The sequence below is a fragment of the Calonectris borealis genome, chromosome 2 (assembly GCF_964195595.1).
Source record: "Calonectris borealis chromosome 2, bCalBor7.hap1.2, whole genome shotgun sequence".
Lineage (NCBI taxonomy): Eukaryota > Metazoa > Chordata > Aves > Procellariiformes > Procellariidae > Calonectris > Calonectris borealis.
Genome location: NC_134313.1, coordinates 67,851,756 through 67,878,384, shown reverse-complemented (window position 1 = coordinate 67,878,384; position 26,629 = coordinate 67,851,756). Strand labels below are relative to the sequence as shown.

The following is a 26,629-nucleotide window of genomic DNA, read 5'->3' as shown; positions in this document are numbered from 1 at the left end:
GCATTAATCAGCCATTTCACTCCTCTCCCACTGTCCTTATAGCCAGGGGCTGAAAGCATTCGCTATAAAAAGTCACTCAATTTATTCAATTTATAAAGCTTTGTCACATGATAAATATGGTCATGACTTAAGATTCCCAACAAGCCTTTCCTGAGTCAGCACCACCAGACTGACCCACCTCCTGCAGTGGGTGTCTGCCCAAGCCCAGCCACGTTCCTCCCTGAGTACACACTCCAACTCTTATTTCTGGCAAAACTACTCTATCCTCACCAGAGCAGGATTTCCCATGTGTTACAACTCCAACACTATGGCATAGAAGAACATATCTGTAAAGATGTAGCTATAGCTGTACAACAGTATTCAGTGCTGCAGGAAGTGAAAAAAGTAGACAAGATGCTAAACTGATTTAGTGCTTGTTACAGTTCATTCCTGTTTGCATATATAATTCTCTAACAACTCTCCAGACAAGCACAGCACACCCAGTAGCAGCACAAGCCTCTCATACAGCTCCTCCTCAACTCGGAAGCAGCAGCACTAGAAGGGCAGAGTAAGGTATTTGTAAGCTTTCAGGTTTGGAAGGAATTTCACTGAGTACATGTGTCCAATCCCCCACTACCACATCCAATGTCATAGGGTGGTCTCCTGAAGCCAGTTAGATGTCTGTTTCCACTCTGCATCCTGGGAGGCTCACAGAAAGCATCGATGCTCCATTGATTAGAGACCATTTGAGCTGCAGCACGGGTGTATTTCTGGTCAGTTCATAGGCATTTATTCTCACGCTAAAACAAGTCTTCAGCTTCTTCACCTCCTTCCCCTTCCACAGTCTCACCCATCAAGTGCTTCATATATTGACATCTGTACAGCTCCTCTTTACATGATTCTCTCACCAGGAGCAGTCACCTTTGGACTGGTACAGCAAGGTCTTTGCCATCTAATGAGCTACCAGTTTCTATCTTTCAGTCTCTGGATTATTTCAAGTCATCAGCCTGCAAAGGCCTGGATTGCAGGAAGATGCATTTCAGAGCTGCTGTTCCATTATTTCATCTATGACGAAGTCAGGAGTTTACAGGAACAGAAGAATTGGCGTGTTTGTTTTGACAAACTGGGGTTTGAAATGTGAGTGGAGGGCAATGGCAAGTAAAAAAAGATGCACAGTTCTCTGATTTTTACCAGAAACTTAATGAGAAAACATTCATGTTTTCTGGCTATATTTAAAACTTCACTTTCACGGGAATTAACAGAAGATAATTAAGTCCTTCGTTTATTGCATTTGCGTATGTTGCCCTTTTCGGGGGGAGGGGCGGAGAGAAAAATCCAGGCTTTGGCATCTGTTTCTCTCCCCTAGGCTCCTCTGATATTCCTTGGCACACCAGACCTGATCATGAAAGACTTCAACAAATTGCTTGAGCATTTTCAAGTATGTCAAATCAGCATTACCACCCCTCACCCAGTCTGCCCTTCCACACCCGAAGTAAAGCTATTCATTGTATAAGCACCACTTGCTGAAAGAGTAGAGCTCACACAAATGACATGTTTTCATAAGGTAGTGAAACACCTCCAGCTACTCACTTTCCTGTGGATCCCCAGCAAGGATGGTCTGCTGAAACTCCAGGCACGAGAGAAAAAAAACAAAAAAACCAACCAACCAAGTCCCAGCTTCACATCAGCAGAACCCAATGTTTCTTCTATGGCAGGTAGTCTGCCACGACATCTGCCACTGGCCTCCTCAAGGCTCCAACAATTGCAGCCTTTCTAGTCAGCGGAAAGCCCCTTATTCTACAGGGGCGAGGGGATAAGTCAGCTGTGCCATACAGTCGTGGTCCTGCGAGACCACTGCGACGGTCAGCTTGCATCTTGCCAGCACAGACATATTTGTGAAGAAATTAAAGCAGCTTGAGAAACGCACTGCATGGCCACCTACACATCTGCAGAAGTCACAGCTTGGCTTGATGTGCTGAGAAGACCTACGTAATGCTGGCAAGCAGGAACAGTGGCCAAAACCAGCAAACCAAGTGGCATTAGCGTCGGAAGGAAACCAGTGGTTAACACCACCTGCTCTAAGTCAGACCTGCAAGCGAGGTTCCACTGAACAGCTTTTCAAAGGCACATAGAGGATTTAACCAAGTCCTGCAGCAAGGATAGGAAACCATTCATTTTGGATATTTCAAGCATGAAAACGTGTTTGTTTCTACTCCACCATCAGACAGCAAAGGCATTTTCAGTGAAGCCAGAAATAAGTTAAAAACAATGAATTCTCCCCTCCTCATACATAGCAGGACAGGGGAAAGTTGCTTTCCCAGTTCAGCTTAGGCAGCTGCCGAGGGAAGGCAGAGGGCCGTCCGGGGCGGAAGGAGCGGTATTGCCAAAATCAGCAACACAAACATCAGAACAGCTTCAGCATCTCATCCCCCGCCTGCTGGCGAAGCAGCTCTCCTTCTGCCAAGGCACAGGGGAAGGTGAGTCGTCAAAGTAACTGAAACAGATGAACACTGGGGATAGATTTCCTTTAAGAGTCTCATTAGCAGAGCAACTAGAGCCTGATCTCCTCCCTCTTTACTGTAAAAACATAAAAACATACTCTTTATTAAACTCCACTTGCAAGTGATTTCAGAGAGACTGGAAGAACGGCACACTTAATAATAGAACATGACTGGAAGGGCTAGACCTGATTTAAAAAGTCAATAAAGCGTGTGTTTTCATTAAGAAACAAAACTTAGTCGTGGTTTTAATAAAAATCCAACCCTTATTTGTTTTGGAGGAGGAGAAGGGAGATCAGGTTGCTGCTCCCCTCGCCTCCCCGGTTTTGAATCCATTTCATTGCTCCTGGCAACAACAAACAAAATTCAGCTCATCCCTAGGAGAGGTTTGCTCCTAAAAAGAGTGGGAAACCCAGGCACGTGCTGGGTGGAGAGAGGAAAACCACTTGGAGATTCCTGTATTGCTTCAAAGATTAATCTAACATTTTTGTTTTAGACCAGAAGCAGCACAGCAAGATCGGGATTTTGTTTTTAAAGGGCAATTAGAGTCTTCCTCCTCCATTTGTTCTTTCTTTAGAAGAAATGTTTCTATTGTCTTGACATTTTGGAAAGGAAAAGCCCCACTGTGATTGTTTTACAGCAGTTATGAAATGCAGCAGCCGTACAATATGCAGCCCTAGGTTCGTGTTTTTGGTTCTCTTTTAGGTGCCCAGCCCGGGCTGTGCAGGCATGAAATCATTTGCCCGACATCTAAGGAGAAAATCACTGATGATTGCAAACCAAGATACCCCCCCCATGCACAATGGAAGAGCTTTGAAAAACAATATGGTCTTTAAAAGAGAGCCCACACATTAACAACCCGTTGCTTTTCCACCTCAGTCACTGCCTCTACCATAGTCATTTCTTGGTATCAGCCTATTCAAGCTCATATTACTCCTATGGAGGATATAAAAATATTTGGCTTACAGAGCATACACAGACTAAGAACAAGTTACCCTGGAAAGCATGCTGCTAGACTTACAGTCTAAAAGCACCAGGACAAACGACCATTACCTACTCTACTGAAATGGCATCTGAAGAGCCATCTTAAAAGTCCTTTAATCTCTTACCTTTAGAAAACTTGCCAGTATTGAATGAATCGCAGTCATGTTGCCCGCTAGCTAAGGTCAAGAGTTCTGCAACACGTTGCTGTATGATTTTATCAGGAATCAGAAATGCAGAACTCCTCATATGGGCCAGCAGCCACCCCACAACACTTGCCATGAAAACTGGCGTGTACCAAGTGAACAAGGAAGATGAATTTTCTAACTGTAAGCAGTTCCCTGGGGACATCTCAGATTCCTGAAAATCTTGCTGTCCATGAGGTGCTTGGTTTTTCTGCAGCAAGACTGTAATTTTATTTCAGAGTTTGAACAAGGAAATTTTGGACAGCCCCAGTCAAGACACACCAGGACAGAAGCCCACTGCATTTTTAAAGCCAGGGTCCTTATTTATCCCATACAGCAGTCATTAAAAACAAAACCAAGAATCCCCAGGATTTTAGCCTCAGTTTAGGGAAAAAAAAAAGTTTAAGTATTTAATTTCAGACTTCCCACAGTGATTAACGCAGTTAAAAAAATTTCCCGGTAAGACGCAAGAGCTGTACTTATCCAATCGATTTCACGCCATGACACTGACAGTAAGATGCCTTCCTGCCAACAGCTGGCTCTTACTAATCCTTCCATTCAACCTGCCGAAACACGATTTTGCACCCAAGGCCACATGCAAAAGCATCTGGCTCAGGAGCAGAAAAAGAGATGCTGTTACGCAGGATGAGCTCCACACCTTTCCTTTCTATCCCCCTAAATGAACACAAACAATGTTTGATGCCAGATCCCACAGGCCCTGTGATGGAGGCGACAGCCAGGAAATGCTTCTTTAAAAGTGGAGGTAGAGGCATACGCTATAAATTAGGTACAGCCCAGTGCAGGTGACCACAAGGTTGTAATGCAAAGCAATCTTAATTTCAGATTGAATTAATCCTAAACCTGGAGATTCATAGTATGTTGTTGAGGTCTCTTCTGCTTACTAAGTAGAAGAGACTAAGCAGTCAAAACTCTGCTGCGAATTCCTTACGCCTTACGACCGCCAACTTAGATACAAAGATCAAGGAGGTGAACAGCAGCTTCCAACATAAGTGAACTCCAGCAGAGAACATTTTAAGAAGTTAACAGAAACTGGGCTGGACAATAAAAAGTCTAAACCCAAGCGGGTTCAAGGCACTCCAGCCCTTTCCTGCTATAACATGCCATGTTTAAATGGAATCGAGTTTTTATGCCTCGATCCAGGGAGGATTTCCTTTTCTAGGACAGAGTAGCATACTATTTCCTTCCCTCAAATAAAGGCAGCAAAACTAGGTCTTCTGAACTTAACTTGATCCAGCAATGCTGGCATTGAGTGCTGGTCAAACAACAAGGGAGAAATTAAAAAAAAAAAAAGTAAGTAACATATTAGTTTACTCAGAGACTACCTTTATGCTAAGACTCAGGAAATGGATGGCAGAAGTTTTATTATAACTAGAGGGGGAACATTTTTCTTTAATAATCTCCACAACTGAAGTTACTCAGGTGTGTCTCCAGCAGACCTAGTCTCAGACACATTGCATAGTCAAGAGATGAAGTCATCATCAGTGCAAAAACCAGTCTAGCCACCAAAGACGGAGGTTTTTCTCCCACTCAGCTACTTCACAGCAAACATCTGATGTACCTGAACAGAGCAGAGCATGGCCAACCACCACTGCAAACAGAAGGCTCCCTAAGAAGAGGCAAGATAAAGAGCACAAGCTACAAACTCAGTAACGGAGAACCCTGCGAAAGACCGAGTCACTGAGCTGTGCAACTGCATCACGTCACCAACACCCCCGAGGGTTTAAGGAACACTGACACACGTCCGCCTCAGAGCTTCAAAACAAAGTGACTAGCGAGCCTTTAATGCATCGCGCTCTCCTGTGTCAGGAGTACATCCCAACCACACAGACACAGAGCAATTAATGGCTGGTTAATGGTCAGAATTGCCTCCCGAGCTGGCCAAAGCCAAACATACAGCATGATGAGCTTATGTGAGGCGTGTGCCATTTAGGACACAGCATCCTTAATTCAGATTAGGTTTTATTCATTGACTATTCACATCAGTCAATAATGCTCCCTCCTCTCCCATCTTAGGCAATTTCAAATGTTGGGGGGGAGAGGGAAGAGGAAGCATTATGCTCTTCTTTCTTCCATTCTCCTAAAAAACGACTTGCAGCGTTGGGGTTTCAGATTTAACAGTAAGCAAGTAGTTATACGAATGGCGTTGGGAATTGCAGCAGTGAGATCATAATCTAAGGACAACAGCATTGCACAAGTTTACTTGCATTTTCCAACCTGCCAGTCGTTTGTTACATGAGACAAACAGTAGACTTGGACTCCAGAGGGTCAGAATAACACGCATCTTTAGAGCAAGCATGTTTGAAAACAAAGTCATCCAGACACATGGAGGGCAAAGGGTGAGGAGATCCATCTCCAAGAACACAGCAGACTGCACCATGGGATCTCTAGCATATAACTAAACTATGTTGTTTTGGAACAAAAACTACCAGTGGGATTTAGGAGATGACAGAGAAGCTGACTTGTTATTTGCTTCACCCGCTCACACACAGGTAAGAAATTTGCTCAGCCAGAAACTGGCTGCAAGCAAATTGCAGCACACACAGGACATACAGCACCAATTCCTCCTGCATCTTGCCGACATAAAATAAGCAGGGCCTAAGAGGAACTATTTCACTTCTAGTGGGTCCAATCTTTCTCATGCTACCCTTTCTTACCCTGTTCTAGAGAAAAGCACGCCTCTTCTTCCCCAAATTATGTTTGATTTTCTCTTACTCACCTTCCTAACCATTTGAATCTGGACAAAATACTTTAGGACTGCAACAAAAGCATATACTTACGTTGAAAGGTACACATGCATTTCTAAATAGCTCTGCGGGAGCACACAGCAGCCAAGGGAAACTCCTACCACGTACCACTTGTACAGGAGTTTGATATGCAGGGGCTGGGAAAGCACTTCAAGAGACCATTTACTGCAATTTGCTACAGTGAGACAAAAGTCAATTATCTCCCAGGAAGGGAAAGCCAGCAAGATGGTGAGAAAGGGGCTCCTGGCAACTTTCAATGACAGTGTGAAAGGCAGTTATAAAAAATAACAATAAAAAACACCCCCAAATCCACTGGAAGGGAGCCTAAAAGTCTGCCACACATCTCTACTGTCATGCGGGGGTCTGCACATAGGGTCTGCAGCCACAGAAGGATGACATTCACCATTTCCAGCCTTCCATCTGGGCAGTCTGTCCTGCTATACCACCACACTAAAGCTAGCTCTGCATGACCAAGTAGTTTGGCCCACTTGAAGCAATCTATAAGACAACGATACAGAAGGTCCCGACATCCAGACTAAAGGTTTACAAGGCTTTTACTTCAGACCAGGTCTCCAGCACATCAGGTGAGCTGGATGGGTTTTGGGAATGCAGCCTCTGGTTTTGTTTTAGGTAGAAGGAACCCAGCTTGCATGCCCTGACGCTGCTCTGCAATGCCAGACAGCACATGGGGCAGGGAGGGGGTGAATCAGGTTTACTTCAGAAGCACCCTCCTGATCCAAATCAAAACATGAAAAGCAGACATAGCCATCTTCCAATGCCTTTACTCCACACCAGTGTCAGACCTAGTTTCTCCTCCCTCAGTTAATCTGTTTAATTTGGGGAAAAACAGAAGGAAAAGTTTCCAAAGCATCTTTGCCTTCTCACTGCTCACCTCTGGAACTTTCTTTCCTGAGATGAAGGGTTAACGGCCAAAAAAGGACACAGCACATTAAAGAGAGGCTCCCCCCGGGCCAAATTGCTTCTCAGATGCCAGTGTGCTAGTTTTATTGATGAATACATCCTGCTATGTTTGTCATGGTAGCATGTTTTTCTGAGGTGTTCTCTAGGTTGCCATTGACCACGCTGGATAAAACTACTGACTTTAAGAGCAGCTTTTACAGCTGCTTTTGAAGAAGCCTCCCCAACCTGCAGCATTGCTTACGAAGTGGCTCAAGCATGGGAGTGGTGAGGGAGGAGGAAGACACTACACAGAGACGTCCACCACACCAGCTAGGTGCTGGGCTGCTGCTGGAGGTGCTGGGCTGCTGCTGGAGCAGGGAGGGAATCGGTGGCTGGGAAGCAGCAGCCAGGGCAAGGACACTGGCACAAAGGGTCCAGCAAGGCCACTTACTGGTGGAGCGGGAAGGGCGGCAGCTGCCCAGCCAACCTGCTAACTCAGAGCTCCCCAGTTGAGGAACCTCCCCCCAAAAATGGGCCTTACCACCAGCTTCCACCAGGCTTTCGGAACGTTGCTGTGCAGGGCCATAGGACAAGAAAAGTTGGATGCTTTGCTAGACTGCAGGGTCTGAAAGCACAGTTTGGTCCTTTATTATAAACTCTTTTAAAAAGAGATTGTAACTTGTGGGAAGCTTTGGCAGAGAATGTAAATTCCTCCCCCCCTTTTATATGCCTCTAAGAGCTTCAAGCAATAGTCAAAACACTCCCAGGACTTTCAGTTGCTGTCTCAGCTTAATACAGGACCATATACTTTTTCCCCTCCCACATGCATGTCCTCCCCAGTTTTCCAAAGATGCACCTTTGCCAGCATGAAGACAGGCATGGGTTACACTTCTGGCAGCAGAGGGAACAGGCTGCACAAACAACACAGCGGATCTGCAGCAACTCCTCACTGCATAAAAGAGTGCTTGGGAAAGGGGAGAGGACGGCACAAGGGGAACAGTGTATTTTTCTCCAGATTGAAGATACTGAGTGGGAGTGTTTTTGTTCATTTCAAGGGCAAAAAACAATAAATTCTTATTAGCATGCATACTATAATTCAAAGTCTTATGAGCCTCAGTGCAATAGCAGTATGAAAGACGTTGCCAAGCAAAGAACTGCTGTGCTGCAGAAAACTGGGTATAAGTGGAAAAAATTCAGCAAATAAGTTTTCCTTCTCTTCAGAAGGAGTTTTACCTCAACACACTGGCATTTTATTTCCTCCCTCCATCATCCCAGTCACTGATGCTCTCAAGAATGATGGCAATTGCCTGCATCATTCTCCTCAGCTGGTTCAGGAAGCAATGACGAGGGTAACTCGGTGCATGCAAAGGGCGATTGAAATCAAGCTCGGAAAAAAGTGTAACAAAGCCAGACCCCTGTGCTTTCAGGAGGGTTTGCTTCTCTGCCCTCAAACAGCAGCCTCCTTCAGTCCCACTCCTCACATAGAGGCATTCAGTTTTCAGTGAGGCCACCTTTCCTTTTAGTCCCCATGGTTGTGAGTCATCATTGAAGGACTGAGGTTAGCCTCTGGAAACCACCAATTTTCCTCCTTCCTGTAATGCTTGGCGATAGAGCCCATATGAAGTTTTGAAGAAAAATCTGACCCCAGAGGGCATACATCTGTTGGCTGTCACCTAGTGACCCTTTTTGCTGCACAGGTACCTGTATTAACACTACTAAAGAACTGTTCACATCACACATGCTAGAAAAATCTAGGTGTAGTAGAGCAGATATCTGTTTATAGTATAGTGAATATCTGGTACTAGCCACACATTGTAATTTCTCCACTTCCTCCCCCAAAAAGAGGGCATAGCACAAGGAAAAAAATAAATGCACGTAGTTCTGTTAGTTTACCCCTGGAGCGCCAAGGCCAAGGGCATTACTCTCCTGTCCATGGTGGACGGCTGCTCCCCCAGCTCGCTCCGGACATCGGGCACAGGAATCCGAGCTTGGCACCATGCTAACCCAACTATGTGGCTTCTGGAGCAAAACCAGTTCATGTCCGGCCAAGAGAGCACAGAAGCAGCCAAAATGCAACTGCCTGTACCACTGTCTGTGCAACTCGGCACTTAGATACTCCTTCTGCTTGTGTTTTCAGGTCAAAGTTTTTTTCCTTGGTAACTACAAAAACTAGACAACTTGCAGAAGCGCCTCAGAAGTCAACCACCACAGGCTCTAGAAGCAAGGGCTTTGCAAATAAAACCACCCAGCATTGCCAGAGCTAAATAAAGCAGCTGAAGTTTACCTAACTACGAGTATGTTAACTATAACATACTTTTTCAGGAATCACTGTTTCGTTCTTTGAAGCTATGAGCAACAGCATATCCCACAGTGCTGTCTCCCCAGCCTGGATGGAGGATATAGCCTCTGTTACTTTAATTTTCTACTCCTTGAGTTTTTCCTTGAAAGTCTCCACCCCCAACACTGCATTCCCATCTATCCGCCCCCAAGCACTTGGACTAAATTAAGCCAAAAATCAAAGCCAGCTGATTATTTATTAAACAAACAGGATACATTTTGTCTTTGGTAGAATCAAGCACTCCTGGTAGCCGTAGACTTTAAACTTTATTTGGGGGGGCGGGGGGAGGAAGGAAGCGGTGTTTCACTTTAGGAGAGCACACTGAGAAGTCGTTATTTTACTTAAAAGCCATCTGCCTATAAAATGAAACTGTACACGCACGCAAGACTTAACAAGCTGTAAACAAGCATCAATAGCAACACTCATATTTCAGTGATAATAGCCGTCTTTGATCACATTTCTTTAGACTACCCTCGCCTTCAAACCATTTTCAACTCTCTCAACTCCTGTCAAGCCCATCTCCCACATCTGCCGATTAAAGGAAGAGGCAGAAATTGGAATTAATGGGGGTGCAGGGAGGGAGCTGGTGTGCTTTGTTTCTGTGCCAAAAGCTTTACCAGGATGCAGAGAGGTCCCTAACAAACAGGGGCCAGCAACACGTGCAAATGGAAAAAAAGCCACAGTTATGTACACAGAAAGGCATTCCTAAATTTTTCCAGAGAAATTCTGAATACTTTGTTTCCTGTGAGAAAATGAGCATTTGACTAGAGATCTCCTAATCAGGAAACAGACACGTCAGGTATTTCTAGAATGCTAATGAATGTACAGAACAGAGCAGGGATTATCTGCCGCCTGCCTCAGCTGACACCAGGGACTCCCAGCATCTGAACTCCCTCCTGCTTTTATTCCAGTCACAGTTTGCAGAAAGATCTTTTGCATGAAAACAAAACAATACACAAAGTCAGTTCCCAAATGGATACAGAGAGCTACATGTGGAGCTCCAGGAAGACAGAGCTTAGAAGCCACTTGCATCAGGGACTGTTTTCTTCTTCTGGTTGGGGAAAAAAGAGAAAACATATCCAAGACAAGAATGTGCAATAAAATCAGATTAAGGAATGTTAGTCACTCCTGGCTTTCCCTCAAAACAGAAGTCAAAGACTTTCTGCCATTCATTCACAAGATGTCTAAACAGTGACTCTTGCTGAAAGAAGAAGAAAAAAAAAAAAAGATAAAAGTGAAAGGAGGCAAAGAAGGTTGCTCTTCTCAACCTACTAATAAGCTCCCAAAAGTGCTTTTCCTTCGTCCGAGTGCTAAAAGCCAAAGCAATCCCTGCAGCATCAGCAGGCGCTGTGGTCAGGGCTGGGTCCCAGCCAGCCAAGAGTGCAAATACAGTATTAAATGCATTCATACTTTCCCACTGAGACAAAGCCTGAAAAGCCTAACCACTGGTCCATCCTCTGTGCTGCCTCTTCCCAGTTAAGCCTCCTGATACTGCTCCTAAACAAAAATGTCCATCCGTGTTTACACAAGGAAGAAGCTGAGGGTCATGGGCTGGAACAGCTGAGAAGAACAGGCACATTGCTGCAAACGTGTCCACTCTTCCTCGGATTGGCTTAGGTTCTCAGTGGCTTTGCTGTTGCGATTCGGCATCCATTTACACAAACACCAGTGCGGTTCTCGGAGAAAGGAGGATTGTAATTGAAACCACCAAAAATAACCATTGGCATACGACACTTGTTATTTAGCACAGACCCCCTTCAGCAGTTTTCATGGTCATGATTCAGCAGACATGGTGGCAACACTCCAAAATAAGGTCTCTTTCTCCTTTTTCTGCAAAAGGACCATGGAGATGCACAGAGCAGCTTAGGAGAGGACCTTGTGCCGCAAGCTTAACTGATTTGCCACCACACTGCATCCCAACCACAAGAGAAAATACAGACTAATGCAGTTGCAGACAGAGAATTGTGCTAAGCCTTCACAAAGCCTCTCCCAGGGAGCCCTTTCCCCACAAGCAAAATGGATCTGGGCTGCTATTCCCAGCAGCTGATGAGTCAAATTCCATTATGAAATGCTTGCTTAAGACCAGAGTTGTTATTTAAGGAGCCGGTATCTCACCTGCCTCATAAAGCTAATACAGGTACACGAGACAACACACCCAGAATGTAGCTCCTCTCTTTACCTACAGAAGTGATGTGCTCTGAAGTAGCTTTTCTTTGACTGTTTTAAATGTGTCACGCTAGAGCAGGAGTTGTTTACCCAATATCTGCTGAGATAATAAAGCTGGATATATAACACCTCCCGGCAGCTGCAGAAGCTAGTGAATGTAAAAAAAAAGCTGTTGGGTTTGATTGAGCTTTTTTGGTTTTGTTTTGCCTTTTAAAATGAATTAAGATAATTTAAAATTAAAATTCTTCATCTCAAAGAGGGCCTGGCTGAAAAAGTTACTGAACGGCTATATGAGGTGACGTTTCCCTCCAAATTTCACCACACAGAGACCAGCAGGGAGCAACATATGCCCTAGACTTCTTGTAAATATATCTCAATAAAAACAGGTTGTAAGCCACACAGTTTCAAAACAGTCAAAATAAAACTCCCTTCCTTCCTATAAAACTGTGCTTAAACTTCAGGCACAAGGTACCATATTTAGCATTTCCAGAGGGATGCACACAGAGACGACCACGAGGAAGATGGCTGTGGTTGTAGACCTCCCTTTAAACATCTTCTTTTGCTTTGAAAACAGACAAGCACACTATGTCTGAAGAGAAGCAGCTGTTCATCAGCTCCCAATTCACACATCCATTGGGCAAGTGAGCTCCCACAGACATGAGCGTTTTTGTCTTGCACTGGTCACGTCAGATCCTCTGAGCTGTCAGATGCAACTGCCTTCATATATAAGGACTCAGAATCTGCTAAACCAATTTGGAGGAACAATTCTGCTCCTTGGAGTCTTTATAGGGTTTGAATTGAACTTGGCACCTCAGCTTTGGATCTCATCATCCTCCAAAGGTCCCGGGCTGCTGCCCATTCACGTTGTTACTGGTCATCGTCCCCTTGGGAGGGCTAGGAATCAGGGTACAAATAATAAGCAGCAGAGCATAGCAGCTGTATCACGCTGGTGCATGGAGAGACAGAGAGAGAAAACGACAGAGGGGAAACAACTTTTAAAAAAAACTGTGCATTTGACAGGTTTTTTTAATGAAAGTAAACCACTCAAAAATGTATACATGTGTTCTGAGCAGATTACTCATCGTAGCTATTTTAAAGCCATTAGCTGGCAACTCTTTCCCAGCTGATGTGGATTCCCAGTTGAAGGTGCACTAGACAACACACCCAAACTCTTTAGTTCTTTTTTTACTCATTTTGTCATTAAAAATAACTAAGTGGCACGGGATCTAAGTGTCTTAAAAACACAGTGATTTTTTTCATCAAGAAAAGCTTATCAGGCCAGTGCAAAAGCTGTTCACCCAGCTCTTAATGGGAAGATAAAGAGTTAGGCATATAATCTGCCCATCACAAAAGAAAATGAATTAAAAAAATGAAAGCTTACCCACCTTCAGCTGTTGGGAAAGCAGAATTCTGCAAGTTGCAAAAGCTCATGTGCTTTATCATGGAAATGATTACATTATTCAGGAGTGGCTAGTGGCAGTGACTGTACCACCACGCTGGAAGACGCACCACTTGTGTGAACTAGTAGCTTGGCAATCATCAGCCTCCCACCCTCTGTTTCTGAAAGAAACACCACGCTGAACAGTGAAAAGAAAAGCTCCCCACAGAAGCACCCAGTGCAAGCAAATTCAGGGGCTGTATTTCAGTAGCTCTATTCTTCCACACCTTACAGCAGAACTTGTCTTATTTTACTGACATCTAAGCTGCCAAGAATTGATGTTGAGATTTAGGTAAACATATCAAGTATAGATAAATATTACATGCAGCCACTCTGTTTCTTCCAAGTGTCAATATTCTCAGTGCCACTGAGATTAAGAGCTTGAACCATATTCTGTACTTCACTACCCGAATTCAACATCCAGCCTCCTTGTGATACCCTCCCTGGTAGGGTGTCTCCAAAAGCCGACCTAGCCATATAGCAAGATATCAGCTCCTCAGGCCTCTCAAATTGCGGTTCAGAACAGCTACTCTTTCTGCACATGCATTTTCAAGCCTGCTGGTTGCAAACGCTAAGTGCTATAAAGAAATAGTTAAGCTGATTATTTGTTTTAAAATGATTCATGTTTTAACTACATTAAAAAAAGTCTTGAGGCAAAAGATCTAGGAAGCGAGGTTTTGCAGACAGAGTATGTGAATTCGGAACCAAAGCCCTTCCTGCGTTCCTTTTTAAAACCAGTGAGATTTTACCATTTTTTTTTTTCAGTTCTTTCCCCATCTTTCCCATGGATGTTTGTAACTTCCTGTGCGTTCTCTCTTCCTCTGCTTTTTGAATTGTACTAAAACTTTCTGCTTCTGGGCAGGTAGGTTCTGGAAGAAACCTCAGCGATATGAAGACTGCAATCTCAGAACCCCTCCTGCAAGATAACGAAGCAGCCAAGTGCACAGCTGCAAATTACGCGCAACGTGAGCCCAAAGTGACACAGACTGCATCTGCTCAGGGACAAGACTTCCCCTTCGATCCTGAACTCTGCCTTAGTGCTCTGCACCAAAGCGCACCGCTTCTGGTATCAGTGCATTGGATCAGCTCGCAAAGCCCATCCACGTGCACTGTAGCCAAGCACCACGTTCGAAAGGAGAGGGATTCATTCACTGCATTGAGTAACAAGCATTCCAGATTTATGTCAGGCTGCGTGACAGCTAGTAACAAGCAAATCTTACATTTTCCTTGAAACAGTACAAACACTGCTTGTAGAGTCAGGAACCACGTCTCGGCAAGACAGCAGGAACCAAATCTGAGTAACAGACTTCACAACTGCACGTCACGGAGCATGTGTAAGCCATGCCAGTCCGTATGAGCTGACACAGCCCCATCACACAAGAGGGATGCGAGGCCATGCCAGAGCCTTTGTGCACCTTACAGACACGGGATTGTAGCAGGCTGCCTTTACGAACCTTTGGACCTCAGCACAACCCCAGAAATACCTCTTAGCAGCAATCCCTCCACAGTGATCCCTCCTCAGCAGAGATGCAACTTCTCCTCGTTATTTCTATGTGCGAGTAGCTATCCAGCAATACATGTTGCCGACACTGATATGCCTTGTAGTGCCAGGAGGTCTTTAAGGTAGGGAGACCTGGTTTGCTGGAATTGCTCAGTCCACACTAGTTGCAAGAGAGCCACCACAGAAAGGTACCATTCAGCAAGTGCTAGTGAGCAAGCTGACTAATCAGGTTTACACTAGCAGGGAAACAATTTCCTCTCAAGGTTGCTGCTGATGCACATACAGAAGTATCTTCTTCACGCTTCTCTCTCTCAGCTCTCCTGGGACATCCACATGGAATTGAGGTGGTCTGAGACAGAGGCAAGAACATTTCTGAAGACAGATGGAGCTAGTGACTCTGATTTTCCAAGATAAGCACAACACACCCATAAACCAGACCAACAAGACTCAAGAGCATGCTACCCACACACTGCATGACAGGGTAGAAAGGCACCCGCACCACACTCTGCAGCTCCAGTACTTCCTCATGATGCAATATAGCTCTGGGAATTCAGGATGCCACTGGTGAGAGGAAGGGTGTGGGACATCATAGCCACCACTTACCAACTGAATGGGGACCAACTGAGGTACAGCACTGAAAAAAAAACACTCAGGGAAATACTGCTGTCCAGCCTTAGTCCAGGCATCCGGATGTAGGACAAGTTAGTTGCAGGGATGCTCTCCACATGGTCAACACTGGTTCAACACCGGTGAAGCCCACTGCAAGACAGGGCTTTGTGCGTACCTCCAACATCCTTCCTCTTGCTCGCCACCGCTATGCACTTCCCAGAGCTGATGCAGATGCCATGTATCCTTGCTGAGGGTCATCTGAGCAGAGGAAGCCAAATTTATTGCGGCAAGCTGTTTCCTGTGATCTGCAACCCATGAGCTGGCTCCTGTGGCCAGCTGCTTCTGGGAATGTTTCAGGGAGGAGAGATGGGTTTTGAGGTACTGCCAAGCCACTTTGCCCACAGCAGCACTTGTTAAATCACAACAGATATCCATTCTGCAGCTTCTCCCAACACTCCCCCTCTCCTCTCCATCCCCTCTGGATGACATGGCATGCCTGAGGTGAGCCTGAATACCTCCCCCTGCCCCAGCGTGCCCTGCAGTGCTTGTACAACAGAGATCGGCATACAGCAATGAACGACATCTAACATAGAACCTGTATTGCAACCCACACGTACCATACTTCTTCATTACACCTGTAAGGTGACTGGGAAACTGTGCATATGGCAGGGGGAGGTGTGCTATGATACGGTAGCCAAATAGATCAAGGAAGCAGAAATTAAATCCCACTTAAAGTGAAATACAGCACAGGCCACTACTCTTCTAGGACCCTGACGGCAGCCTGCAGACAGAGATTCAACTCCTCTCTTTCGGTGCAAGAAACATTAATGCACCAAACTCTACACTGTGACAAGAGCTGCCAGGTAATGCTGTCACACAGCCTTTGAAGTCAGCCGAAAAAACAGGGAAGGGGAAATTCTGCAAAACTCTCACCAGCACCTTTGTATCCACAAGCAAAAGGCAAGAGACCCGAACAGAATACTGAAGTTAAAGTTTCCTGTTTTTCATAGTCATAGCCCAGTGCAGGCACAGATACCTTGAAGAGGTCAGAAAGGCACCAGCCACACAATTACTGAAATCAACTAAAACAAAAAAGAATCTGATGTGCCTCTGGCTTGGCCTGTTTACACAAGAAGAGGTGTTAGCCAGATCTAGTGAAAATCATGACCAGAATCAGCATTTTCAGCCACCCTTGCAAACGTAAAGCTCACTAGCAAATCATCAGCAGCACTGTCTGTGCCACAATTATTGTCTGTCCAGGGGAAACCCTTGGGATACAACCCTTCATGTACAACAAGCTGGTAAATGGAGACATCATATGGTTACCCACATGGAAGAGTAACTCCCTCATCAATCAACCTAACGGATGAAGCAGCAACTTTTCAACCATAGCACTGTAGGATCCAAGTTCAGTTTAACACTGGAAACAAGAATCTCACATTTTGTGAGAGGTACAGGTAAAACCCACCATGAAGAGGTCATCTGTAGCTTTAAAGACAATTCAGGCTTGAGGAGAGATCCTGTACCAGGGCTTAATGCATAAATGTTAAGTTGGCTCCCTGTACGCTACCCTCTCCTCTCTCTAATACCCAGCAGAAGTTTTAAAGGCAACGAGTACATTGCACAAGTGTCCAGTGCACTTTCAAGTGACTGAGGATTAATGCAGGCACAGCAGACATTGTCACTCCTGCTACTGATAACCTTTGTCTCAGCTAAGAATTGCTTGGAAACAAAATTTTTAAAACGTCTTGTTGTATCTGTACTTCAAAAGTGCTATACTTCTATTTTTTACCTCTACAGAGGGTAAGTCACATTAGAATTATGCAGCTTCAAGGAATGCAAGCTTAGGGAACTCCATTTTTTCTTGCTGCTAGCGTCAAAGACAGTACCTCTGGACTTATTTAGGGGCTCTATTATAAAGCATTCATTCATTCAGATTCTTGCAGTTTGGGGGGGAATTCTTTCTGAAACTTTATGGTTTTCTGGTTAACACAATGTTTTTTCCTCCCCTTTAATCACGCCTGCTGTATTTAAAACTAGACCTTAGTAAGTATATGAAAGCAAAAATGTAAAGATTACATTATTTTGTAAACAAAAATCACTGCATCTGCTAGATACATATTAATAAAACTACCAAATTGCTTGGCAGAATGAAAACGAAGCAGCAATAGAGCAGGCTAATAAAGTGAACAAACTGGTTGCCATCAATGTCCAACTTGAGGTCATAACTGACAGACCTTCTCTTACCACACCTCAGTGGCATGCATAGATGAGGAAAACAGCTTTAGGCCTTTTCAAATCCTCAGCTGGTGCCTCAGCTTTAAAGGAAACAGTCGTGTTCACCTACAGTGGCTGAAGAGGCAGAAACGCTGTCTCGGAGCCTGCCGCTGCCAGCAGCTGGTTAGCCTCACAGTGCTCTCACCGTGCCAAGACGGTGCCTTCCACCAGTTCCGCTGGATTCCAGCTCTCCAACTTCCACAGATACCAGGCAGTACAAAATTTCTTATTCATACGTAAATTCAAATTAAATAAATGTTCTTCAAAATTTCACAATATTTATTTTTTTTAAATTCTCAACTCTGCTATTATTTCTAACGCAAAGGGATAATCAAAGAAGAAAACAAATTGGTCTAAGACCCACGGTAACAGGTAGTTTTTCCTCACTAATTGCTATTTCCACACCTGCTCTGTCACTGCCGCTCCACCCCACTGATGCCAATGTTCTCCAAGCCACCTTCAAGCGCTTGGAGTAAAACAGGCACCAGCACCGGTGCGCTTTCACCCAACACACACCCTCCTGCCCAGTGAATGACAGCCTTGCAGAGCAATTAAAAAGCTAAGGCAAGAGTAGAAAGCTGAAAGGAAGAAAAAGCAATAAATGGGAAAAAGAAGCAGAACAGAAAAAGTACAAGAAAATTAAGGCCGGGGGGGAAATGAATGGTGTAGAAGTTGTTCATATGAAGTTTTTAGAGGTTAATGTTAGCATATGGCAGGGGGCTGAAGAGCAAGAACAACAGTGAAGTTTTCTAGGTTAATGGTTTCCTCAATATTCCCACAGGATTCTTTGCTACTCTAAACATAGCGCAGAGGAAAAAATAAGATTCGAGTAGATCATCATCGGGGGCAGGTTCAAGAAAGAGTTCTTTCAACCTCCCCCAAACCACTTTCCTCTCTTGGAGTTGAAAAATATCCAGAGTTCTTGCGCAGTATTAATGCTGACACTCACATTTAAATTTGGAGTGTGCAATCCCACCAACACAGGCAGTCTGAAGACAAAAGAGGAGCTTTCAGTCACTTATGGTTTGAGTTGAGTTATATTTGTTGAGTTATATTTCGAGTTAATTTTTCAATGCCTACTACAAACACCTAACAGAAACATCCTTCACTGCATGCTTGCTTTCAGTGCAAGAGTCTACTGATCAAGTTGTCATAAGCCCTTTAATGTACTTAAGAAGTTTAGAGTACTTCAGAAATTTAGCAGAAAGCCTACTCCTGAAGGCCTGAATCTTGAGTAATGTTTGTATTTGCATTGTGCTATCTACCCTCCCTCGCTATGTGAAAGCTACTTTGAGCTTGTGAGGTCTCTTCAGGTAAAATCTGGTGTCAAAGAAGAGACTGTCAAGTGCATTTCATTATTATCTGCACATTGTACTTGTTCCCATCACTTACAGAAGGGAAATGACAGCTAGGCACAACAGGAAAAAACCTGAGCCATGAGCAGGAAACAGAATCTCTTGTTTTGACTACTAAGGTAAGGAAAGATAAATAGTGGAAAATTCCCTCATAGGGACCTTAACAGAGGTGGATCATTTGACAAGTCTTCCTCACCACTGTTTTTATACAGTCAAGCCACCTGTTAGAGCAACTTCACTATATTAAAAAGGGTCAGACAAGGAAGAAAACAAGAAATAGTTTTACTTGAGACTATCTTTAAGTAGACATAATTGGGGGGTTCTTCTATTTTGCCTTTTTAAGTACTGTCAGAGCCGCAATCTGCAAGCCACAATCCTGTAAGACAACAAACAGGAGTTTGGAGGGACAGAAAAGAGTGGTTATTTGCTTGTTCTTATGTGGGTTACCAACTAAGGCAAAGCATGAAGTTGAGTAGAGGTTCCTATTAAAGGCTGCACAAGTTCCCACTGTAAACAAGCCTCTTTAGTCTAAATTCAGCAGAATGTGTGGTGCTGGTACCAGCCTGATGCAATTTTTAAGAAGCGTCAACTGTTAAAGTCTGTTTTTATTATTAATATATTTGATTATGTGTTTTTATTATCAAGTTATTTAACTTTGAAACAGAAACCAAATCCCATGTAGCTTTAACACAGAAGTGCAACAAACATTTGCTGCCAATGACAGAACAACAGCAGCATTTTTGCCAGGCTTCTGTTCCATGCTTACTGTACACTGCAACTACTAATGTTTACACAGCACGTATTTCTGCAACAGTTCCCACTACCAGTTATCGACCAACTCTACAAAGCCTATCTGTAGGCTATGCTATTTCCACACGCTTTCCCCTCCTTTCACTGAAAATGCTTGCTTACCAGGTGTTCTGGCTGCAATTAAAGGAATTGGTGATGAAAATCAAATATCCTCATACTCTGAAAATGGAGTTTTGAAGGAGAAGGAGAAGAGCAGTCTCGTGCTGGCTCTGCTCAGCCACCAGGTACCACTAACCATGCCAGCAACAAAATCCAAGGCTGTTTTGTGTTTATGTCTGACAAGCCAGATAAAACATAATTTTTTTAAAGGTGCTTAATAAAGTAGTTGAAAGATAATGATTACCCAGCCTCATCATTTGCACATGAAAGGTGGAGCAGAGAAGTTACAGTAATTTGTTGCCAGACTTCACTGGAACAAACAGCTGCATTTTACTTATCTTCAGATATCAAAGGACCTCAGTGGGACAAAGATTACATGGCTTGACAAGCATTCAAAGACCCCTCCAGCTCAAAAACAGAGATGTTTCTGAGGAAAATCATGGAAGGATTTCATTTAAGCCTAGCAGCAATTCCTATTACACTAGCATGAAATCTACCACCATCCCCTAATCTTGTCAAAGCTAAGACAAGATGCTTCATCTCCTTTCCAAACACAGTGGCATTGCACATTTCCAAAGGCTACAAGCAGACAAGTTCTTCCTCCCAGGAAGCAGAGGCCTTCACGGCAGCGTTAAGTCGCTTTAAATTTGCTGTGGTCCTGCCCATCCCATACTAGCTCCTCAGTCAAACAACTAGTTTTCTGCCGAAGAGCTGGCTCAGAGAGCTGAGCCCCTGGGTCACACCAGCGCCAGGGCAGAGGAGACAGGGTAGCAGCCCTGGGACAGTCGGATCAACAGCGGAGCCGCACCCTCCAGTGCGCCACTGAGCTACAGCAAGTGGCAGAAGAGTTTCTTCTCCCCCCACCCCCCCGCCATACAGGAGCAGATAAACTGAAGACCTCAAACCACCTCCTCTGCACCCTTAACTTTATCTTATTCCCTCAGACTCATGTAAGACCACTGTGAAAATCTACACAGCTCAACCAAGAGCAAGACCAGAAGTAGTTCAGTATTCTCCCTCAACATGTGCTGCAACCTGCTTTATTATTTAATATATCAGACGCCTTTAACTCTATCCCAGCCGAAACCAGGGCACAAGAGCAGTAAAATCACATTGTTCTTGTTCAGAATAAAACATTTTGAGAAGGTGAAGTCAATGCCTGTGCTGTAAAATAAACAGGAAGGTGACTGAAGAACCAAAAAGAATATGTGAAAGACTTCAACTCAAGCTTTTCCAACTGTACCCCCCACTCTAGAAGGCTGAGCAGCGAGTTAAAGTTTTTAGGTAGCTGGAAACAGGTTTCATTTTAGTTGCTGCTTCAAAGCCAGTTTTTGTGTTTAACACATGTGGTTAGACAGCCAATCACCATTCCTGGGGATTATCTGCTTAGAGTATGAAAGACAATAAAACAACCCACCATCAGTTTTTCAGTCAGACCTGGGCATGATTCCCGTTAGCACATTTTTATTTTAAAACTCAGTGTGATTGCTATGATTTTATAATACGAGAAAGCTAAGCACAGATGTTGGTACTTTGAGAGAACAGAACTTTGCCAGGTAAATAACAAATTGCAGTTATGAACTGCTTCTGAATATACAGAAATATGTTGCGTGGCACAGCAGTTTAAATACATTAGTCGTTGCATGCAGTTGAAGAAAAACAGCATCTTCCAAACTTTAATTTAATGTAAATTAAAACAGGCCAAATCCAAAACCCAACCAGGTAAATGCACATTTTTCCCTGTTGATTTTGGATCAAGCTTTAAGTGAGAACTGATGGTAGACAGCAGCTCTAACCACTCAAGGAGAAAAGCAACGACTGGTGTTCAGTACTGGTTTACTGTTACAGTAATGGGCTATTAAAATATAACTACAAAAGAAAAGACACTTATAGCAAGTTTCTGAAGGTGGTACTTAATGGCTTTTTACACACTATCAGTTTTCCAGACCGCAAAATGCAAGACAATACAGGTATCAGAAGACATGAGCCTTCTCCAGCTTCAGGCCACCTCAATTAACAGCTGCAGTTCATTTGTGGAATTTGCTGAATTATTATGTAAGGTCCTGTTCCAGTTAGCTGTAGAGAGTGTTTTAGGGTTATTTGCTGTTAGAATGCTCTTCAGCTTTTTCACGTTTTTTGCCTTTTATATTCCTGTAAGAAGTGTGATATTTGACAAAGATACGCTGAAATACAGATCCAGCATCTGACACTCCAGCATTTCACCTGTCTCCTACTTGTAGGACACTTACCATGAAAACATGTAAACCTTTACAAAGGTTTAAAATTAATTTTATTGATGGAAAGACTGTGAATTGATCTAGAATCTGCTTTAGGATTGACAAAGTGCCCCCACATTCATTAATTTACTGTTATTTTTATGGAAGTTGCTTAAGAGCAATAATAATACACCTGCTGATTCACAGGAACAGCAGCTGTACTCATGCAACAGCCACATGCACAATCACAGTCCCTATTGACACTCTGTCTTGTCAAGATTGCCTGAATATTTAAGTTTGTTATTTCTCCAAACCCCAACTCCTTCAAGTTTTCCTTGAGAATTGTTCTGCTGAGAGATACATTTTCATCAACACTACGGATTTATAGGAACAAAGCCACTTGCTGAAACTCAGGCAAAGCAAGCAGAGGTCCAAAACCTCAAACCACCATCAGGACACACCTCCAGTTGTGATGGGGACAAAACAAAAAGGCTTCCCAGAAGAATAGTTCATTTGACCTCAGTCTGGGATCAAGATGAGGCCTGACAGGCTGCTCACCACCTCTCTCATCTCCTTTGTACTTGAGCTACAGCAGATTTTCTGTTACTGCCCATTACTCTATAAATCCTAAAGAGTGGTAGGAAGTGAAGGTCGGGTCATCAGCAGCCTCCATCACTTCTCCCAGAATCAGAATCACTAGTCTGGATTTACAGTGATGTGCTCAGTTAGAATTACAGCCAAATATCACTCCATTCGCTATGCTTGCTGTGCTTCAGCATCCTGGTCCTCGACCTACCTCTTTTCCTTGGAAAAAAGCACTGCACAGAGTACTTACAGAGTGATCACCATGTTCATTTTGCAACACTTCCCTGAGTTTCTGAACTTCCTAGGTTAAACACACTATAGTAGGTAGCCCAAGCAAAAGAGGAGAAATCTTGAAATCTCTGTTACCTGGTAGACCTCCACTTACATCCTTATGTCCCACTTGCAAAGTTCAAGGAGTTGTTTCAGGCAGGTTTACAATGAAGAAGTCATTATAATTCTGCTATTTATTCCATTCTATTTAAAAGCCTCCAATACAGCCTGGAGAACACATACTCTGCCTCTGGGAGATAGGCATTAAAGCAAGATTTGGTAATAACATCATTCCGTTTAATCATACAAGGAAAAATGTAATGCATTCACATTAACACCTTTCAGTTTTTCTATTCTTTGTTTCTGCTTGAATTCATAGGTTACACTTAAATATTTTTGCAGTATTCAAAAGACTGTCTCAAGCACTGTGGTTTAAATCAGACATAGAACAAACGAAGTCTTGAAAAAATGGTGACCAACTGCATCATCAGATAAGCTCTTCCTTCATGCAGGTCTTGGCTAGAGTACAAGAGTTCAGTTATTATGGAGCAAGTCAAACACATCCATAATTCCTTGTATTGTTCTATGGTCTTTGGTACATCTGTCCCTTCCCCAGCAGCAGGCACTTTCCATAGAGTGTTCTGGACATGTCTGATATCAGTTGCAGCCAAGTGAATAAATTCTTGGGCTCAAAGCATCAGCTGATATAAATCACTACTGTGCTAATGAAGTCAAAAGAGCCACATCAGTTTACAACACAGGACACGACCCATACTTGCAGCCTGGGAAAGCAAGTCAAAGGAAAACTGCCTTTTCTTTTTATAGCCTGGTTCTCTAATTAGGATTTTTGTCTGCACTGTAATTTGGTATTGGAGAAAAAAAAGAAGAAAAGAGCACCACATACTTTCGGCAGATGGACCACTACAAGCTATAAAAACTTGTCATAGCTGAGTTTACTCAAACTTAACCTGCAAACGTCCTAGAGTCTTCAAGACCCCCAAAAGTATGAACAGTAATTGTTGCGAGCACACTGGGAATGGAAATTCAGGTCCTTGGTAAAAAGGCTGGCTAATAAGCACTGCCATCCCCTGCCTGGGGAGGGAACAGCTACTGTGATGCTGAAAAATTTGGGGCTCAGCAGACTTGAGCAAAAAGGAGTAAGTGGAATAAAACAGCCATCCCATACCTGACACAAACCTGGCATGTAAGAGTCCAAGCAGTGCGCACGTGGCTTGCCTCTGGAGACAAGTGAGGGAAGCGCTTTTGAATTGAAAAAGTGCAAGACTAAGCTCAGATAAAAAACAACTAGGCAAACAAAAATCAAACTAGCAAATTGTTGCTTGATTATTGTGCAAATAGTAAGTTACCTATTTTGCCACTCTGGGAACAAATAGTTAAGCTGTTTTAACATGATTGTATAATTCAGTTGACAAAGAGAAAGGATAACCCAGCTATAAACCGGGAAAACAGTAAGATGTTTATCAACTACATGATTAGTCAGTTTGCTCTGCTAGAGTAAAGACCTGAACTTCAACTATTCAGTCCTTCCATGCCTGCATACTTCTGCCTAATTCTCTCAAACCCTCCCTGCTCTAAAACACTGTGAGAACAACCTTCGGCAGCCACCTCCCAGGACTTCTCCCACTGAAGGGCAGTGATCCCTGACCCAACAGGCTAGAGAGCCCATGCTCTGCAGTCTCCGTCAAAGTCACAGAAGACGGCTGGCCTCATATTTTACTAGCATCCCTGGCAGCTTAGTTTCCTGCCTTTGAAGTCAGAGTTTAGGGTGTGAGCTGAAGCACTGCAGGCACATCACATTCCCGCGGATGGCACAATGATTTCTCGATGCTAGTCACCTTGTTCTCTAGTGCAGGTCTCCAGCAGAAGGATCAGCATTACTCCGTCACCCCAGTCTGGACAGGGAAAACAGCAAGGGTATGATGGAGCAAAGGAGGAAGAGACAAGATTTCAGTAACTCCTATTATTGTTGAAGGGAACAATTTCTAAAGGCTTCTTCTCAGAAAAGGAAATGGACATGATTGTTTGGGAGCATCCATAATTATGAATCTCAAATGTTAACCCCCAGGACTCCCTTATTAAAGGTGCCATTAATCAAAGGGACAGGCCAGAATGTACTGTTCCCTTCACCTTCATAGAGGGAGCACAGGAGAATGTGTGTTGGGAAAGCTTTCAGGCTTTGCCACACGTGAGGAGGCACGGGCCTGTCTTCCCTCTTGTATGAGCTTCCTTACTTGTCAGCATGATTCTTTCTACTGAGCAACAGGTAAAAGAAAAGCTTTTCATTTAAAAAGGAAATACTGTACTTTTTTATTGAGGTTACAAGTGCTAAACCTCCACAACTAGCATATTTCTCTTACTGAAGAAGAGGAGGGAGCATTTTTTCTACATGTAGTCAACAGTTTTCTCTCATTTGCCTACTTCTGCGATCAGCATTTCAGTGGCAACCCCCCTCCCAACGCAGAGTTAGGGATACTCAGTGGCTTCAGCAGTCTGCCCAAGCAGGGCAAGGACAGCTGCCTTTTGAACAGGATTGATCCAGAGACATGAATAAACTCGTACTGATGCAGGCATGACAAAGTCATGCAAGCGATTTCTCATGACCTGACCCACCATGAACATTCACAAGCCCTAACAGGCATTGCAGGAAGGAGACTTAATAGGACTTGTCATCCACCTTTGCATTTTCTGCACAAGAAGGGAGAGCTAGCAACCTACGTCCTCTCCCACAGATATGTCCACTCATCTGACAGACACACAAACAAAACAAACTGCTCTAGACCCTCTTCTCCGTTGCCTCCTTGAGCACTTATTCCCATCTAAAAGAAAGCAGCAGACAACATGCTGTGAATGGGGAGGGCCACACAGCCCTGGATGTATCTGAGGACACCAAATGGAACCACACACTATACCAGCTCATACCAACGAGCAGGCTGGAGCCTCCAGCTAAATCCTTATCAGTACAAACGCCCACACAGCAGAGAGTCCAGGCCAAAAAGCTACATGACTGCTCCAAGTCTCAGATCAAGTCTCGTTTCTGACTCCGCTACTGACAAGATTTTAATTCCAAAAGCCCTGTGCTATAAATCTCTATCTGACTGAAAAAACTGTGGAGGTAGTGTTAACACAGTGTTAGGTTCCCCTGGGATTTAAGGAGCTCTGTGGGGAAGACACCTTGTTATAAAAACCAATCCTTATCTGAAGCAACTGCCAAACACGGTCTTTAAGGAGAATGTTTCAGATATCTGCAATAAAAGCTTGACAAGAACAACACACAGTCACTTAAACCTGATGTCATCTTAACATTTGGGCAATTCTGTCCAAGGTTTGCTTGACGATTCAAGATGCAAAGATTCAACATTCTTTAGTGTCAGGGAGGGGAGAATCAGCATTTGTCTGTCTGCCAGGTCAACATAGTCAAACAAGACCTTATTTGTGACAGAACTTTTTTTTTTTTGTAACTACATATCCGTGAGCATTCACACAGTATACAGATATGAATCATTTGGGTATGACACTGACTATCGAGATGGATAGATAAGAGTTCTAAATGTGAAGTAGCAGTACAACACTAGGATCCCCTCCCTCCTCACAGCTCCCTCAAACAACTGGAGCGGTGCAGTTGGCACACTCAAGTGA

The 26,629-nt window shown here is 43.8% G+C and overlaps 1 protein-coding gene across 1 annotated transcript in view; it reads right to left on the bottom strand.

The window, feature by feature from the left end:
* Positions 1–26,629, bottom strand: part of PARD6G (par-6 family cell polarity regulator gamma) — a 68,732-nt gene that overhangs the window by 28,031 nt on the left and 14,072 nt on the right. The window lies entirely within an intron of this gene.